Source organism: Schistocerca nitens, chromosome 3 (assembly GCF_023898315.1).
Source record: "Schistocerca nitens isolate TAMUIC-IGC-003100 chromosome 3, iqSchNite1.1, whole genome shotgun sequence".
Lineage (NCBI taxonomy): Eukaryota > Metazoa > Arthropoda > Insecta > Orthoptera > Acrididae > Schistocerca > Schistocerca nitens.
The window spans coordinates 66,546,383-66,564,754 of record NC_064616.1 but is presented as its reverse complement, the minus strand read 5'-3'; positions in this window follow the sequence as shown (position 1 = coordinate 66,564,754).

Below are 18,372 nucleotides of genomic sequence, written 5' to 3'. Positions count from 1 at the left end.
TGGTAAAACACTCCTCGGCAGTAATGCGACCTTGCACAGTACCGTGGGGCCCTTGGAATATCACGATACGGCTGCGCAGATCATCACAGAGCACTCGCTATCTTTCACTCTTAGAACGTAGACTCTGCCAGAAGTTGGAAACAATGTGAAATATGACTCATCCGACGAAGTGACATTCTTTCGTTGCACCACAGTCAAGGTTTTATGGTTACGGCATCATGAATTCATCTTAAGGGCATTTGCATCACTGATAAGTGGTTCTGGAATTCCAGCTGGTCCTGCAATTACCTGCTTCTTGAGCTCCCTTCGTGTTGTTTTCGTGCTGAGACGGTTCGAAAGTGCGACATTCTGTTCTGCAGTGACTTTTGCACCTGTCGTCCTCTTATTCATCGTCACTATCCTGTTCAACAATCGTCCGTTACGATCACTTTCATTAGAGTTCCCTGTGTAAGGTACAAATCATCGATACGGTGCCCCTTGAAACACCAAGCATTTCGGCTACCTTGGTTACCGAAGCACCCATCATACAACCATCTACAATTTGCCCACGTTCGAATTCCCTTAACTCCGAGATAATTCACTCGCATCTACAAGGGACGCTGTGCCGACTACGGCTGACACCTGCAACGTAGCCGGCCGCGGTGGGCGAACGGTTCTAGGCGCTTCAGTCTGGAACCGCGCGACTGCTACGGTCGCAGGTTCGAATCCTGCCTCGGGTATGGATGTGTGTGATGTCCTTAGGTTAGTTAGGTTTAAGTAGTTCTACCTTCTAGGGGACTGATGACCTCAGATGTTAAGTCCCATAGTGCTCAGAGCCATTTGAACCATTTGAACTTGCAACGTATTGAGGACATTGTATTTGTGGTCAAATACAACACCCCAACATACAGACTACGCTGGCGTTTACATTTATGTCCAGTCAGATATTTCTCCTGCTGTTTCCATATTTTTGTCCAACCCCTGTACATGGCACACCAGTACGGAACCGCAACAGTCCGTGTCGAGATACAGTGGATTGAACTACCTATTGTCTGAGGTTTGCAATTAGTATCCCAGTTTTAAGGAAGCGATACAGATGACATATTTGTGCGGGACTAAGTAATGATCATTGAACTGCTATAACCGATATTATTACACGGCTGTAGAGATTGTTCCAGGAAGGCTGAAACATTCAAAAGCGATGTAGTCAAGAAGTACTACGCCCTATATCTTAGCCCCATGATGTTTACCTTGCTGTAATTATACGGAGATATCCAGCTAACCTACGACTTGACTTGTCTAGAGTCCCCGAGGCAGCCTCTGGGTAACTAATGTTCCTTCTGACTGAATAGTTGAGTTTATCTCATGAAATGACTACGAGAATATGTTTTCCACAGTGTATGTACGCAGCAACACTGGTGTCGTGTCCTGTTCTTGGATAATTTACAGATTGGTCCGCAGAGTAATTTGCCATCCGTCCCTCTCATATACCAGTGAAACGCGTTACGATTAAGCCTGGATTGAGGAAAGAGGTCGATATGGCGGCGTCACTGTTCTTGTCTTGAGTGTAATAATGTTAGGACGGTGTATGTCACTGCATGCATTTCCTAATGATACTTTCCCAACTGTGGTGTACAATGTGACATTCCGCAACGCCATGTGCAACAGTTTCATGGAGTATATGGAGCTCGGTTCCATTTGACGGGTGATAATGCAGCAAAGGACATAGTGGAATGGAGCACCAGTGCTTGCTACATGAGAACGTCAGGAACCTACACTGACCAACCTGCTTCCCAAATTTGTATCCGATTGAACATGCCTGGGACACTGCCACCACAGACCATTTCTCGTCTCCAGAGGTCTCCTGTCTGTTAAAGGGAGACATTACTCTTAGCGACACTACATGACAGAATTACGGTATCCTTTATATACCTGCCAGGGTGTTGACTCTCTACATTCCACTGGCGACGTGACATCAGCCATACATGGCCAGTTTTCTAGTATGTGTCCTATTGTGTCACGTTTCACGATAATGCTACTATATATAGTTTCATTGTGTATGTTGTTCGTGCGCATGGTGCTGACACACGATCTCACACGCAAAATAAATGTGCTTTACTTCCTGAACAGTCGAAGGGCATTCCTGATGACGTCTTTGTGGATTAAAATGACACAGAGAATACGAACTAGAATTAGGTACAGTAACGAGTGTCACGATTTCATTTATTTTCAGGAGATCCTTCAGACCATTTGCTATTCTGCATTGTTTATCTATAATGTGTTTCAGAAGACTACTACAGTACTCGGGTATAGTTGTTGCAGATGGTTCAAGTGGTTCAAATGGCTCTGAGCACTATGGGACTCAACATCTTAGGTCATAAGTCCCCTAGAACTTAGAACTACTTAAACCTAACTAACCTAAGGACATCACACACACCCATGCCCGAGGCAGGATTCGAACCTGCGACCGTAGCAGTCCTGCGGTTCCGGACTGCAGCGCCAGAACCGCTAGACCACCGCGGCCGGCAGTTGTTGCAGATATTTCGGTATCGAAACGTGAAGTATGCTATGACTAAACAAGGGCATGTTCATACGTAGTGGACTGACGTTCATCATTGCTATCGTATTTAGTAGTAATATGACGCTGTATAAAATGTATCAGTATATGCTGTTTTAACTACGAAACGGGTACTAGCGTATATTAACCTTTTCTGTAATTAGAGCTTGGTCTTTAACAGTTACGGAATTCGAACTGTTAAAATGTGATTTGCTGCATAGAAGGACGATATTTCGGTAAGTACGCAGATGTGTTCCTATGGTGGTGTGCAGTACCGAGATGTCCTACGGTGTCAAGCAAAAACTGAATCTGATTTCAAAAAGTATCAGGTGTTCAAACTTTGTGGCTTTGCCTCTACTGGATGTAAAAGATGGTGTTTTAGTTACTCTGATCCCTAATCGAATACTCAGGTGATTCTTGCTTTTATCATCACGTTTCCATTTCAGCTGTAAGACTACGCAACTCAGTCCTCTCATGTTTTCTAAAGTTTCCTTTTGGTCCCACTCGCCAACCTCGTTTCCCAATACAGAAAGTGATCCAGTTTCGTATTCGGTTCTTCGGCGTTCCACATCCCAACCCAACACTGCCTGACAATGGTCTGGAATCACTGAGATTTACAAAGTCATTACTGGATTGCAGACATATATTTGGGTGAATTAACTCGTGCAGAGTAGTGGGAAACTGTCCGTCCCAGCTGTATAAACAAAAGCACCAGCGGAGAGCTCGCTCATCAGCGAAATTCTGCAGCAATCATTGCGTAGGCCACGACCTGTGCAACGTGGAAGTAATTAGCCGTATTACAATACGGCCGGGTAAAGTCAACATTCCAATTGTAGGACGGCTACTGCATGAGACATACGTAATATTTATCGTAGCAGGATTCGTGTGGGTAAGCTTGTATTCAGTAAAATATTCTGGGCTAATGTGCCGTGGTCGGATGGATTTTCCATTAAAACTCAACGTTTGGTCCCCATCTGCAGAGGACATTTTAAAGCAGGATCGTTGCTTCTTTGAAAGTTCGATTTACGTTCTGGCTCGCTACTGACTGCATTTGCGCGTGATCCCGCGCACTGGCGTGACGTCACGTGCTTTGAATATCCTGGCGCAATTGGCCGTTGGCGGTTGCCGTCGTCCACCCGCAACAAAAGCGAGGCATTATGGAAACGTTGGCGGGTAGAGCAAGGGACATTTGTGAACCAGAGCTGCTTGACGCGGAATTAAAACACCTAAGCAATGTATTGATTAACAATGGTTATTCGGTCGCTGAAGTAAAAAGTGCGCTAAAACCACTGTGAGAAAAATCGTAGCGATGCACAAGCGCCGGTGAAATCCAAAGTTTTCCTTCCTTTCGTTAACGACGTTACCTACTGCACAGGAAAAATTTTGGCAAAACGGAACATCGCAGTGTTCTACAAACCCACCCGGAAGGTACAGGATCACCTAAAATTGGCTAAGGATTCTCGCAAACCTCTGGAAAAAGGAGGAAACTGTAGGATTACGTGTAGTTGTGCGGTGGTGTATGCGGATATTACAAAAAGAACTGTCAAAAAACGAATAGAAGAGCACAAACGCAACTGTAGGATGGGAGAGAGTGACAGATAAGCTGTTGCGGAACATTCGTTGCAGCCAGCAGACCACCACATTCGTTTTGATAGGACTCAAGTACTGGTAGCCAACCATGAAAGGCTGTACAGAGAGGTCATAGAGATTGTTAAACACTCCAGGAATTTCAAGAGGAAGGAGGAGGGCGTGAAACTGAATGACATCTGGATCCCGATTCTGGAGAACATATGTACGGATCTTCCCCCGTGGGGTGATAGCAACAGTGGACGATGGCAACTGACAACGGCTGAAAGGTCTCTGTTGGATTCCTTTCATGTTAATTTCTTAAATATGTTGTCATTTACAGCATAAATTCCTCTTCTAAATTTACTGTGATGTTTCTAACTATCTGGGAGGAGACTGAGCAGTGAAACGTGTTACTTTTACACATAAACAAGAACGATCTGTCACACTACTACACTTTAAAACACAGTTAATATGTAATTCATGTCACACAGTCTCATACGGAACCTACATCCGCTTTCTTTTATATACTGTATGTGATAAGATACTGTTATCCCCCTTCCCTTCTGTGTGAGAGGATGAATGAGCAGATGTATTTCTAGTTGCATGCTTGATGGTTTGTATATGTGAAACACCCCTCAGGAGGGACCCACGGCAGTCTGTCCACGGCGAGCGTCTGAAGTGGTAAGATCTCCGGCTAAGCGCGTGTCTGCTAAGTCCGTAGGACAATGGATTTCTTAAGATCAGCCTAACTGAAAATTTAATAACCTTTATTTCAGGTTTAGTTCTAAAATATCTAATGTTATCTTAAATTGCAACGCAGTGTAATTCGAGTGTGAAGTTCAGAAGCCCGCATCTCGTGGTCGTGCGCTAGCGTTCTCGCTTCCCACGCCCGGGTTCGATTCCCGGCGGGGTCAGGGATTTTCTCTGCCTCGTGATGGCTGGGTGTTGTGTGATGTCCTTAGGTTAGTTAGGTTTAAGTAGTTCTAAGTTCTAGGGGACTGATGACCATAGATGTTAAGTCCCATAGTGCTCAGAGCCATTTGAACCATTTTTTGAAGTTCAGAATATATTCCGGTAGTTGCTTTGTCACTACTTTGTGAGTCAAGTGGAACCACGTGTTGATCAGTAACTCTAACTAAGATCATCAATCTTAAATGCGAATGTGCGTGAGATTATAACGTCTCGTCTTGACAATATTTTTCAATATAGCAACTTTTCTTTATGTTCAACCCAGGTGGGGTGTACTTTGTGAGACCAGTACCACGTGCTAATACAATTGTTTGACCCATCAGGTAAATAGTAAGACGATAGTAACCAGTTCGAGGTTTTTCTTTTGTAAATTGATTTTCGATCTAATTTATTTTAATTATCAAAATTATTGTGGAGTTACACTCTTTGTGTAAACCAAGTTGACCACGTGAAGCATGTGGTGTAATCATCAAAGTAGCCCTCAGCTATTCTTTTCGGGAAGATTTCACAGAGAGTTAGTATGAATTTAGTATACCAGTGTGTGGTAATTACATGACGGACAGGATTGCGCTACGAACGTAACTTCTTTGGGTGAAAATTGAATCGGTTGGTTGTGGTTAATTTCCTCTTGCATATGTTTCAACGTTCTTCGTGTATTATTTTATGAATGCAGTGTTGTATGCAGTCTCCCAATCTTGGCTCCATATTTGATGTGTTCTGTAAGATTACAATCTCACATTTTCACAATCCTAAATAAGGCACCAGTTTAGTTATGAATCAAGTTTAATATGCTGAAATTTCAATGATCAATGTTAAAATAAATTTCCATATATAAACTGATTTATTTCTTTTATTTAAATTCTCTTTTATATATATAAAGTCGGGTGATGCTGAGGGAATTAGATTAGGAAATGAGACACTTAAAGTAGTAAAGGAGTTTTGCTATTTAGGGAGTAAAATAACTGATGATGGTCGAAGTAGAGAGGATATAAAATGTAGACTGGCAATGGCAAGGAAAGCGTTTCTCAAGAAGAGAAATTTGTTAACATCGAGTATAGATTTAGGTGTCAGGAAGTCGTTTCTGAAAGTATTTGTATGGAGTGTAGCCATGTATGGAAGTGAGACATGGACGATAACTAGTTTGGACAAGAAGAGAATAGAAGCTTTCGAAATGTGGTGCTACAGAAGAATGCTGAAGATAAGGTGGGTAGATCACGTAACTAATGAGGAGGTATTGAATAGGATTGGGGAGAAGAGAAGTTTGTGGCACAACTTGACTAGAAGAAGGGATCGGTTGGTAGGACATGTTTTGAGGCATCAAGGGATCACAAATTTAGCATTGGAGGGCAGCGTGGAGGGTAAAAATCGTAGAGGGAGACCAAGAGATCAATACACTAAGCAGATTCAGAAGGATGTAGGTTGCAGTAGGTACTGGGAGATGAAGAAGCTTGCACAGGATAGAGTAGCATGGAGAGCTGCATCAAACCAGTCTCAGGACTGAAGACCACAACAACAACATATATATATATATATATATATATATATATATATATATATATATCACCGGTTGTCGTATGACTATTAAAAGATTATAATTAATGTTAGTCTGGTTGGGAATTTGGTAAGCTAGACTGGATACCTGGTAGAAACAGTTGCGCAGTAATGCAAGGTTAACTTCCTCAGATAGCTCACAGGTTTTAACCCACTTTTATGGTCTTGAATAGCAGCAACGCTTGCAGAACAAATTAATGCAACAACATTACACGGCCAGTTGCGCCCTGTTATTCAAAGTATGTGAAGTTACGCGACTGCATGGGAGCACTGGCAAACGGAATTTTGTTGCAGTCAGTAGCGAGCCAGTATGCGAAGACGACATTTAAGGAAGCTACGCTCCACCTTCAAAATGTCCTCCACAGATGAGGACGAAGCGTTGGGTTTTGATGGAAAATCCGTGTGACCACGGCGTAATATCCCGGAATATTTTACTAACTGTGACATTTCCGGCCGCGAAAGCTTACATTTTACAACTTGTCACTATCACTGAGAGCTATGATAGTGGCAAAACGTGTGATCTCAAGGTTTAAGTAAGTTTCTGGTGATCAGAGGAACAGATACGTGTCGCCATAGTGAAAACATTGGAAATTAAAGAAGAAAGGGTAATGCTTTACTAGCTTTTAAGGACGAGGTCATTAGGGACTGAGGACAGGCCGCATTTTGAGACCGAAATTCGTGGTGTCTTTTTCAAGGTAGCCATTCCGACATTTTTCTCACACTTGTAAATTCGGATGACTGACTGCGTCGTTCTCCCTAATAGGCTTTCTGTGCTTTCCCTAAATCGCTTCATGTAAATGCCGGGACAGTTCCTTTGAAAGGTATCGGAAGGTCTCATTCCCCATCCTTTCCTCAACCGATTGGACCGACGGCCTTGCTGTTTGGTCCTTCCCCCAAATCAACAAATCAATCACATTCGGTTCTTCGGCGTTCCACATTACAATCCAACACTGTAAATCTCACTGATTCCAGACCATTGTTAAGCAAATACATTACTGGGTTGCAGAGATGTATTTTTGTGAATTCACTCGTTCAGATCATAGGGAAGCTGTCCGTCCCAGCCGTAGGAACAAAAGCGCTAGCGGACAGCTCGCTCCAAGGAACGTTTTAGTTGAGAGTAAGAACGGATTTGTCTCAGAATGCAATTAAATAATTAACAATTAGATTGTAACAAACGATTTCGAGGCTACCTGTCTCATCTTCAGATGTTCCTCATACATATACATCAAATCGACATGTTTGTTGCTCTTAGGACCACGTCTTGCTGACGTCAATCGTCCAACAGTAACGTGGAGTGCCAAACCAGGGCCCACAGCACAACTTACGAAATGACACCCTTTGTGACCGGCCACGACGAAAAGACAGGATCGTAATAATAATGTACATATATATCCTATCGATGTGTAGGATCAGGTTCATCTGATGATAAGGCTAGTAGCCTTGAAATCCACCATGTTACAATAACATTTAAGTTCATGTACTTGCAGTCCGAGGTAAATTCATTCGTACTCTCAATTTATCGTACGAATGCGTTCTGACGCTCAACGTTGGAAAGTTTAAATAACGTTGTGATTGTTTACACTAACATTAGGCAATACCGAATATTCATGCTACGTACAAGTTTTGTATAACGAATGTCTTTTTTTTTCCTTTTTTACACCATCTGATATGGCGAGTAAAAGGGCAACAGTATCATGCCGTAACCATTCTAGAACGTGACACTGTGACATAGTGCGGTTCAGTGTCACCAATGTTTTTTTACTGCATTGTCTGTTTCAAGGAAATAGCACTGGACGCCTCTATTAGGGGTTCCTAAAAGGTATTTTCCACGAGGGTATTAACATCTCGAATCTCACAAAGCAGGACGATGAATGGGATAACGATCGGGCAATATGGTACTACACAACTTGACTGGCACATTTTTCCACATTCACTTCGACAATTCTATACCCCAGTGTATTATAACGCCTTAACAATAGTAACGCAGTGCGGATTGTAAGTTCATGTTTCAATTCAGCCGAGAAGAAATTTACGATATCACACCCAAGTACACCGGACTATAATTTCTTATCCCTCAGCCCTTACTATAAAAAGAAAGAAATTTATTTCGCGCGACTAGCCATCGTTATTATTCTTTGAGAACTGTCAGACAGACCCGACAGACAACAAAGTCATCACAGTTAGGTGTTAAAATGGATGCAAAAAATAACTACTAACAAGGGAACCTCCCCATCGCACCCCCCTCAGATTTAAATCTAAGTTGGCACCGCGGATAGACCTTGAAAAACTGAACACAGATCAATCGAGAAAACAGGAAGAAGTTGTGTGTAACTATGAAAAAATAAGCAAACTATACAAACTGAGTAGTCCACGTGGAACATAAGCAACATCAAAGACAATGTGAGCTTAGGAGCGTCGTGGTCCTGCGGTTAGCGTGAGCAACTACTGAACGATAGGTCCTTGGTTCAACTCTTCCCTCGGGTGGAAATTTTAATTTTTTGTTTTCAGTTTATGTCACAAACTCTTATGTTTTCGTCACTTTTTTGGGAGTGATTATCACATTCACAAGAAAACCTAAATCGGGAAAGGTAGAAGAATCTTTTTACCCATTCGCCAAGTGTACAAGTTAGGTGGGTCGACAACATATTCCTGTCATGTGACGCACATGCCGTCACCAGTTCCGTATAGAATATATCAGACGTGTTTTCCTGTGGAGGAATTGGTTGCCCTATGACTTTGCGATCAGATGTTTTCGGTTCCCATTGAAGAGGCACGTCCTTTCGTCGACTAATCGCACCGTTTGGCGGTGCGGTCGCAAAACACAGACACTAAACTTATTACAGTGAACAGAGACTTCAATGAACGAACGGACAAATCATAACTTTACGAAAATAAAGAAAATAAAATTATCACTCGAGGGAAGACTTGAACCAAGGATCTTTCGTTCCGCAGCTGCTCACGCTAACCACGAGACCACGACGCACCTGAGCTTACATCATCCTTGATGTTACCTATCTTGCGCATGGACTACTCAGTTTGTATATTTTGCTTATTTTTTCATAGTTCTACACAACTTCTTCCTGTTTTCTCGATTGATCTGTGTTCAGTTTTTCAAGGCCTATCCACTGTGCCAACTTATAACTAAATCTGAGGGGGGGTGCGATGGGGAGGTTCCCTTGTAAGAGACCTAATAAAGACGATGAATTGAACATTGTTCCTAAGAGTACACAAACTCTTATCACCAAAACATTTGACAAATGGATGAAAATAATTTGAATTCCAAAGAAATTTTAGTATCATGGAGTACTCAGAAGAAAGAGAACTGATGGACTCGAGAAGTCAAGAGTTCTTATCCGTGACGGTGACGTAACACCCACAATCGTAGCTAAATAGAAAAAAAACAACCTAAATTTGGATAAATGTACAATATCTGAAAATGTGATAGGTGGATCCAGTTTGATAACCCAGATGACGAATGATTTGCAAAAATTTCCATCAGGTTCGTATCTTACGTTTTACGAGCCAGGCAACAGATAAAAGGGGACTATTTACACAAGCATTATGTCCTTAGACCAATTTTTGTTGAATATCGCAGTTAAAACTAGTATTGCAATGTTAGAAACACAATAAACAAGGAAATATTCACTACTTTGATGTTGCTAGTGGGATAAGAAGGTCCGACTCTGTGATTCTACGAGGATTTTTTATGGTAATCGAATTCTGTAGACCGTGAATCAGTTCTGAGACCACAGCCTACGTATAAGGCACGTTACACAGTTTTTCAGTTTATGGTTGTCATAATCTCAGCGTAAACTGCCGCCATATAAATCATTTCTATATCATCATGAGCTACGAAACACCCAGTTATATTCTTACTTTGCTCTAAATTATTAAATGATATCACAATGCAGTGGTAGAAGAGCTGTATGTCCAGTGAAGAGTCTTCTTTGTGACTTAGCCGCTCTTTTTACGAATCATGATTCATCTCCACAATGCAGTTATTTCCTGGACGTTTATTTTTTGTTCAATAATTGCAAACTGTTTCAGCACAGAAGTCGTAAACAAAATGTGAACCTCGCTGGGCGATAGAACGTGACAAGGCTCTGGGCTATGTGTGAAAATGCGTGTGCTGCAAGGGTAAGTGGCAGCAAATTCGAGCGCCTGACAGCCTCACGCACTGCAGGCAACAGGTATGCCAAAACTAACGGTCAGACAGACGAAACTACTTTTTTAACTACACTCCTGGAAATTGAAATAAGAACACCGTGAGTTCATTGTCCCAGGAAGGGGAAACTTTATTGACACATTCCTGGGGTCAGATACATCACATGATCACACTGACAGAACCACAGGCACATAGACACAGGCAACAGAGCATGCACAATGTCGGCACTAGTACAGTGTATATCCACCTTTCGCAGCAATGCAGGCTGCTATTCTCCCATGGAGACGATCATACAGATGCTGGATGTAGTCCTGTGGAACGGCTTGCCATGCCATTTCCACCTGGCGCCTCAGTTGGACCAGCGTTCGTGCTGGACGTGCAGACCGCGTGAGACGACGCTTCATCCAGTCCCAAACATGCTCAATGGGGGACAGATCCGGAGATCTTGCTGGCCAGGGTAGTTGACTTACGCCTTCTAGAGCACGTTGGGTGGCACGGGATACATGCGGACGTGCATTGTCCTGTTGGAACAGCAAGTTCCCTTGCCGGTCTAGGAATGGTAGAACGATGGGTTCGATGACGGTTTGGATGTACCGTGCACTATTCAGTGTCCCCTCGACGATCACCAGTGGTGTACGGCCAGTGTAGGAGATCGCTCCCCACACCATGATGCCGGGTGTTGGCCCTGTGTGCCTCGGTCGTATGCAGTCCTGATTGTGGCGCTCACCTGCACGGCGCCAAACACGCATACGACCATCATTGGCACCAAGGCAGAAGCGACTCTCATCGCTGAAGACGACACGTCTCCATTCGTCCCTCCATTCACGCCTGTCGCGACACCACTGGAGGCGGGCTGCACGATGTTGGGGCGTGAGCGGAAGACTGCCTAACGGTGTGCGGGACCGTAGCCCAGCTTCATGGAGACGGTTGCGAATGGTCCTCGCCGATACCCCAGGAGCAACAGTGTCCCTAATTTGCTGGGAAGCGGCGGTGCGGTCCCCTACGGCACTGCGTAGGATCCTACGGTCTTGGCGTGCATCCGTGCGTCGCTACGGTCCGGTCCCAGGTCGACGGGCACGTGCACCTTCCGCCGACCACTGGCGACAACATCGATGTACTGTGGAGACCTCACGCCCCACGTGTTGAGCAATTCGGCGGTACGTCCACCCGGCCTCCCGCATGCCCACTATACGCCCTCGCTCAAAGTCCGTCAACTGCACATACGGTTCACGTCCACGCTGTCGCGGCATGCTACCAGTGTTAAAGACTGCGATGGAGCTCCGTATGCCACGGCAGACTGGCTGACACTGACGGCGGCGGTGCACGAATGCTGCGCAGCTAGCGCCATTCGACGGCCAACACCGCGGTTCCTGGTGTGTCCGCTGTGCCGTGCGTGTGATCATTGCTTGTACAGCCCTCTCGCAGTGTCCGGAGCAAGTATGGTGGGTCTGACACACCGGTGTCAATGTGTTCTTTTTTCCATTTCCACGAGTGTAGATACAGCACTTATTTGAAAATATAAATCAACAAGTTGTTCTTAATGAAACAAAAACGACGAAGGTACAGGGAATTTCGGGAGTATCCTAAGAGAGTGTTATATAGTTGCTACTACCTGCAATTTACACAGGTATGACAGAGGTCACGGGATAGCGATACGCACATATACAGATGGAAGTAGTATCGCGTACACAACGCATAAAAGGGCGGTGCATTGGCGGAACAGTCATTTGTGCTCAGGTCCTTCATGTGAAGAGGTTTCCGACGTGATTATGGCCGCACGACGGGAATTGAACAGATTTTGAACGCAGGACGGTAGTTGGAGCTACAAGTATGGGACATTCCATTTCAGAAATCGTTACAGAATTCAGTATTCCGGGATCCACAGTCTCAAGAGTGTGTCTAGAATACCCCATTTCAGTATCACTTCTCACCACGGACAACGCAGGGGTCGACGGTCTTCACTTGACGAGAGAGAGCAGCGGCGTTTGCGTAGCGCAGTCAGTGCTAACAGACAAGCAACACTGAGTGAAGTAACCGCAGAAATCAATGCGGGAAGTACGAATAAAGCATCCTTTAAGACAGTGCGGCGAAATTTGGCGTTAATTGGCTGTGGCAGCAGACGACCGACGCGAGTGCTTCTGCCAACAGCGCATCGCCTGCGGCACCTTTCCTGGACTCGTGGCCATAGCGGTAGGACCCTAGACGACTGGGAAATCGTTGCCTGATCAAACGGGTCCCGATTTCAGTTGGTAAGAGCTGATGCTAGGGTTCGAGTGTGACACAGACCTCACGAAGCCACGGATCCAAGTTGTCAACAAGGCACTGTGCAAGCCGGTGGTGGCTCCGTAATGGTGTGGGCTGCATTTACACGGAACAGGTTGAGTCTTCTGGTCCAACTGAACCGATCATTGACTTTAAATGGTTACGTTCGACTACTCTGAGACAATTTGTAGTCATTCATGGACTTCATGTTCCCAAAAAACGATGTCATGTCACTGGGCCACAATTGTTGGCGACTGGTTTGAAGAATATTCTGGACAATTCGAACCAATGATTTGGCCACCAATCCAACATTTATTGTACATAATAGAGAGTTCATTTCGAGCACAAAATCCTGCACGGGGAACATTTTTGCAATTATGGAGGGTTGTAGACGCAGCATGGCTCAATATTTCTGTTGGGGGGTCCAACGACTTTTTTGGCTCATGACACGTCGAGATGCTGCATTACCCCGGGCAAAAGGATGTCCGACACGATATTTGGGCATATCCCATGGCTTTGGTCAACTATGTGAATGTTAATGATCAAGCGAGTAACGTTGGGGTCTCCGTAAAGCTATTCGCGATCGATGCTGTTACCTGTAGGAGCGTTACAATGGCGGAAGACTGTAACAAAATGCGGGAAAAACTGCAGAGGGTCGACGATTGAGTCATGGCCTCGCTGCAGATCATAAAAGTATATAAATGTCATACATTGCACATAAATAGGTGAATAGTTCCACAATTGTTCGATTACAACCGCCCTGGTCGTCAATCTGCCAGGAGGAGTCGGAGCGAGTCCGTTACTCCCCCCCCCCCCCCCCCCAAATTCCGGAAGTAGCGTGCTAACGCGCGCGGCTATCTGGGCGGGCATATCACTAGAGACGTAATTACCGTGAAATACCTAGTACTAGTCGTCCTGAATGACCTCAAACGGAACGGCTGCATAAAGCAAATTGTAGGAAAAGCAGACGCAAGGTTCAGTCTCATTGTGAGAATGTTCAAAAATGGCTCTGAGCCCTATGGGACTTAACTTCTAAGGTCATCAGTCCCCTAGAACTTAGAACTAATTAAACCTAACTAACCTAAGGACATCACACATATCCATGCCCGTGGCAGGATTCGAACCTGCGACCGTAGCGGTCGCGCGGTTCCAGACTGTAGCGCCTAGAACCGCTCGGCCACCCCCGCCGGCTGTGAGAATGTTACGGAAATGTAATTCAATAAAGGAGGAAGTAACTTACGAGACACTCTTTCGTCTGATACTTGATTTCTGTTCATCAGTATGGAACTCTTACCGCGTAGTATTAATAGGAGAGAGAGAGAGAGAGAGAGAGAGAGAGAGAGAGAGAGAGAGAGCACATATGCCTCGCGAAATGATCACGACGCGGGAAACAGTAGTTTGCTGTCGTACGGAGCTTTACCGGCAGTCCTTGTTTCCACGAGTGCCTGGGCACTCCATGTAAAAGTACTCTCTACCACGCCGTGAGATGGACTGTGGAGCACATGTGTAGATGTAATACACGAGAAGGTGGTAAACTTCAGTCAGATGTCAGCGACACAGGCTGTGTTTTCCCCTGGAGAGGTACGGGAGCGTTGAGAAAGCACAAGTCACACTACAGAAGTATACGAACCTACACAGTTACGTAATGTTGCAGACAGGCAAAAAGAATGACACTATGAAATAAATAACAGCGTTCTTTAATTCAGGAGTTACAGAGCATCAAAAAGAAGAAGACTTGTAATCTTTGCGATGTATTGTCCAGATAATACGGCACTGGCCTACAACAGCTGCCTAAGAAAGTTGCTGGCTGCTCTTTTCGTAGGCATGCCCCCAGGTGCAAGTGACCCTCAGGGCATTTCACTCAGCCACAATTCTATGTGACAGGAGTAAAAACTCTGGCCGCAGTGGATGTCTTTCTGCTCTGATGAGTGTCGGAGAGGTTGCAGACCAACACACAGATTGTATGAGTGCATGCTCTCACGGCGATATCCATTAATAAAATACTCTCGGTTTTCAAGCCACGTCAAGTGGTTAACAGACCACGAGCTTTCGACAGAGATCTCCTCTGCCATTGTCAAGTGGTTGATTGTCACCCGAATGGAGCTGCCGTGCTTACATAGCCGCGCCGCCGCCAGTGACGTCACTGGCAGCGGTGTGGCTATATACGCAGAGCAGCTGAATTCAGACGACAATGGCAGAGGAGATCTCTGCCGAAAGCTCGTGGGAAGTTAACCATTTGATGCGGATTGAAACCCGAGAGTATTTCATTAACTCACACGTTGTCAATGTGGCGGATTCAAGACATTATCAGGAACAGGTGCGGTGGAGAAAACTGGATGAATCTGCACGATGTGGAATGTCTCTGTTAAATGAACGCCATGCAGTTTCCCAGGTGATGGGATACCTGTAAGAAATACCCTTTTTAGTGTATGCACATACTCTCCTGCTGATATAATTGTTTGAACGATCGTATACCCAACATATTGTCAAACTGAAGTGACAAATGGATGAGTCGACAGGACACAGGACATACGTTCTTAAGTGACAACGTGCAGTTTGACATATGAGAGGAATGTTGGCTACAGTATCGTGCATGTGGTCGTCCAACTGTGGGGGGTAAAAAACGTTTGACAACGATAGTTTTATTCATCTCGGGTGCCACAGCCACAAATTTACTGAAGGGGATTCCATTTTTCAACTTGGCTGTTATATAAGCAGTGTTATTTACATCACTGTCAGCTGATTTCAGGTGAATACTGCTACACTCTTAATGACCCATATGATAACAATGTCCTGTGCTTGTCAACACTTTAAAGTAACTACTGCTGCAGTGGCACACATACAAAAAAATTAGAGCTCACACCACCATTCGCATATAACATCGTCCTCCCTCGGTTGTTTCGACACTGGCCATTTACCAGTAAACACAGTTATCATTGCCTACCTGATCACACCTATTGATATGTGCTGCTGACATGATACTGCACTATTATATCTTTTGTTGATGTGTTTAGAATTATTGTGTGGATGCGTTCCACTTCGTATGTAGAAATATGTTCAAGCTTACGCCCTGTTTTATATCAATTCATCACAAAACGCAGCCAAAATTTAAAATCGATATTATCAAGCGCTGAATTTTAAACACCATCACGCTAACGTAATTTTAAATTGTCATACAAAAGGCCAGTAGTAATTACAGACTGTCTGGGCACTGTATGCAACGTTCACACCGTTCTAGCCCATTATCAGCAGATAGTGATCATATAACAGTGATTTTATAGGAGCCAAGGTGAAAAACGGAATCTCCCTTTAACAAGGATATTGATAATTAGATGGCTATAAGAAGAATATGATGTCGCGTCCCACCAGCCTTGTAAGAAGGCGTGACCTGCGTGGCGCAGTCAGGACGTCGATGAGACTGGTTTGAGATCTTCTAATTTCCCTTCAACGGAGTGAGAGGGAGGAAGTCTCCTAGGACATTTAGCAGAGGCTATGTTGGAACGGAGAGGAGAAGTTTTGAGGAAGTGACTAGGGGTGCAAACACTTCCAAATACAATTTAAGAACACTTTACTTTTTTCAGTAACTAAACCGTGGTCAGAGAGGGGTCTTGCATTGGCTTTTCATCCTTCAATGATTACACTCTACCACTCCATAAATCCCAGTTCCTGAGTACTACCTTTTACTGTCACAGGTGAGTGCTTTGCTAGCAACACCTTCCAATGATACCATCAAACACTCGAATCAAGGTAAGAGGCGAGACCGAGACAGCGCTCGTTCCCTCCTATACACAGAGAACTACCAATTACTCCTCGTTGCAAACCACGCAACTTGACATTGGGAGACAAGTGCAATGCTGTTCTCCTGTCTCTGTATATTCGGGAACACTATTCCCCTTTGCTACTACTAGAGAGAAACTAAAGATCTTGTTCTTTACTAATTCACTGTAAGAACTTGGCCGAATACTTATCAGAAGCCGGCCGGAGTGGCCGAGCCGTTCTAGGCGCTACAGTCTAGAACCGCGCGACCGCTACTGTCGCAAGTTCGAATCCTGCCTCGGGTATGGATGTGTGTGATGTCCTTAGGCTAGTTAGGTTTAAGTAGTTCTACGTTCTAGGGGACAGATGGCCTCAGAAGTTAAGTCCCATAGTGCTCAGAGCCATTTGAACTTATCAGAAAAACAGCGCCTCCCTCAAATGAGTACAGTCTTCTGGTACTTTACTGCCGCATCACTGAATTGTCACTTTACAGTGACGGTTTGCGACAACTCAGCTGCTCCCTGTCGACTACTGCGGCTCCGATCGTGTGACACTCTAGCTATCTCTTTCACTGCTTAACTCATCTGCTACTCCCAGAGACTGCCTCTGGCAGCTGTTTGTATACTGCTTTTTCAGGGTCTAGGTCTTGGTTGAGTTTTCCCTTGTGGCATTGTTTTCCCCCGCTTCACTTCCTTTTAATGGCCAAAATCTTTCCAGAAGCTTCTCGAACTTCCTCGAACAGTCTAGAAACGCTCCACGTGGATCAGCACTTCCTTGTTTTGCTCTCAAGTGGCTGTGCCTATTTCCATTGCCTACAACACGTTGTCGCCCCGGCAGTGACCACCACTGAGGCGGCGTACAATTTTTGGCTGGAGTGTGTTAACCGTGGTGCTCGCGTGCTCTACTTCCTATTGGGCGTATGCAGTATGTCTCCCCAGCGCCGTGCCTGTGCCTTACCATTTAATTAAGTTCCTATTCCTTTCCTAGCGTCCATGACACTTCTCATATCAACAACATTTGACCACTTATATTAACAAATGAGCTAGCCAATGGGTTATTGGTCACTTCCGCGGATAGAGCTCTGGAGAACGCACAGAGATCGCCTGGAGGGACACTGGTAATCGAGACGGCAAAGGTCACTTCCTGGCAAGAGTCGAGAAAGCATATTTGGCTTCTGAGCGTCTTCCGCGCCTCCGCGAATGCGGAACATCCAGCTCTGGCCACCGTCAAAGACACACCTCGATCAGGGGCTCCACGCCACGAGGCACATGCTGGCATTAGCCCGACCATCGCCTGCTGATTGTCCGTCACCTCTCCCATCCATGTCTACCATCATGTTCAGTCAGTCTCATAGCAACCACGAGATCCTGCCAATATTGTTACTGAAATCGAGCAAATTATTATTTCTGTTTCACTCATAATAATAATTTGCAAACTGTCTTTCTAGAGTCGTGGTCCAAATGCACTTATTTTTATAAAAAAAATGGAAAATAAATCTCCTCACGTTCTTGCCACTGGCGCCCCTAATCCTGCTAAAAACTCGACACTACCACTTAGAAAATTG